We start from the raw sequence: 2,014 nt of genomic DNA, 5'->3' as shown, positions 1-2,014 counted from the left end.
TCATATAAAACAAACTTGCATAGCATTAACAAGCCATACAAATCCAATGCAAAATCATTTGAGACTTGTCACTTGCAGGTTCTGATATGGATTGAAATGTCTTCCATAGGGAAAACAACTATGCACTTATAATTAAGCACTAGAACCTTCTTTTTTAAGTCTAAATTTTCCCTTCCTGAAATAATCCTCTGAAGGACCTACTCTAGATATGATCATGACTTTTGCATCAGCTTTGCGATGATTCTTCAGCAACGGCCTTTGTGTTGAACACTCTATCAGAAGCTTTCTTCACCTACAAAAGGAATAAAAATGGACCATGAGATGAATGCAACAGAGATTGATACATGAAACATAACATGACAAAGTAGTTTACTTCTTTCTCCCAATCTGTGCATAAGATTATGATTGCAAGAGATAGTGCATGCACAAATAGCGCCACAATAATTCCCATCCAAAGACCCTGTGAAGGACATGTTAATGTGAAATTAATAAGGATTAAGAAAGTAGAAGATAAAATTAAAATCAAGAGTATGATGGAGACTTAAATAAATAAAAAAGCACAAGAATTTGGTGTCACCTTCCCTCCAATGTGCAGAACAAAAGCTAATAATACTGATGTGGGAATGCCCATAAGATAATAAGCTCCCAGATTAACATAAGCCCCAATCTTCTGCTGTCCACTTCCTCTTATGATACCTGAAGTTGTAAATTAAAGTCACTTCTTTTAATAAATCAGTTATCAAATCTTCCCTTAGAATGAGAAAACTTGGTATAAGGGTAAAACCTTATAGTGGATAACTTATGTTCCACATATGTATGCCAAGCATGTGATACTGTTTTGCTTCGAAGGACTGGCCGCGGAAAGTGTCTAATGCAGTACCCATTCCTATCTGTTCAACAATTTAAGAGGGAAATGGATATTAACATTAACATCATATACAACGAACATAACAATTCATAATTCATATAAATAATATTGTACTTTTATCATATACTTTTATGATAGTCTGACAACATAAATATTGAGATACAAAGCATCCCAATTCAGACATCATATACATACTTTTTCTCTTCTTCTTTTTGTATCCATGGTTTAAGTAGCACAAATTATAGAGATAATTAAAATTGGGGGGACCTAAAAATATAGGCTTTACACACTTTTCTATAGTCCTGTAAATAGTTACTTTTGGGTCTTTATGTTTGTAAAATATTTTTTAAACATCATCTTTTGGGTATGGTGTTTAGTGGGGTACTTTCTGTAAACTCAAATTCCCAATTTTGATGTAAATAAAGTTTAATGTATTTTATTTTTAATCTATCTCTAATATAATCAATCAGGGCCGGCCCTGAGGGTAGGCGAGCTGGGCAACCGCCTAGGGCCCACCCACCCAAAGGGCCTCCAACTTCTAAGTTGGGCTTCTTAATAAAATAAAAAATAAAAAATAAAAAACTTTTTTGACTATTCCTACTTTTAGTCTAGGTCTCCTTTATTCATTGACTATTCCTCTAATCATCGTTATTCTCTAACTATTCCTTATCAACTATTTATTCTTCTTCATCACTCTCAGTCTCATAGTTCAGAGCCTCCTTCATCCATTCAACTAATCCTCTTAGTTGCTTTACACTTTGTCTTCTTTAATTAATATCAAGGAGTAATAAAGCTCTCTAATTTAGTAACAAAGGTTTGTTAGTAGAGAATTTGAAATATAGATTGCGAAGAAGCTTGCTACTTACTACTTAAACTTACAACTTACAGCTTAAAGCTTGCTACATGTATTAGTTATCTTTAAAACTGACTCTAGTTTTTGTGTACTTAAAGATTCTCAATTAATTCAAATCAATTCTATTTTTTTAATTTCTCTTACTAAATTGATGGATATCAAGTTAGAAATTGCTTATTAATTTTTTAGTCAATTAATTTTAGTAATTGAATAAGCAAAGGCCTCAAATTTTTTTCTTGGCCAGGACCACCTAAATCCTCAGGACCGGCCCTGTAATCAATAACCCAATGAAC

The 2,014-nt window shown here is 32.9% G+C and overlaps 1 long non-coding RNA gene across 1 annotated transcript; it reads right to left on the bottom strand.

Moving 5' to 3' along the window:
- On the bottom strand, positions 1-716 carry LOC147293484 (uncharacterized). The gene is made up of 3 exons (XR_015120891.1): positions 578-716; positions 374-460; positions 1-292 (listed from the first exon to the last, which is right to left on the bottom strand). It is a non-coding gene; the product is annotated as an uncharacterized LOC147293484 (long non-coding RNA).
- Between the last annotated feature and the right edge of the window lie 1,298 nt (positions 717-2,014).

This window comes from Dryas octopetala, chromosome 2, assembly GCF_963921425.1.
Source record: "Dryas octopetala chromosome 2, drDryOcto1.1, whole genome shotgun sequence".
NCBI classification, from domain to species: domain Eukaryota; kingdom Viridiplantae; phylum Streptophyta; class Magnoliopsida; order Rosales; family Rosaceae; genus Dryas; species Dryas octopetala.
The sequence above is the reverse complement of the archived record's forward strand: the minus strand, read 5'-3'. Positions and strand labels throughout refer to the sequence as shown.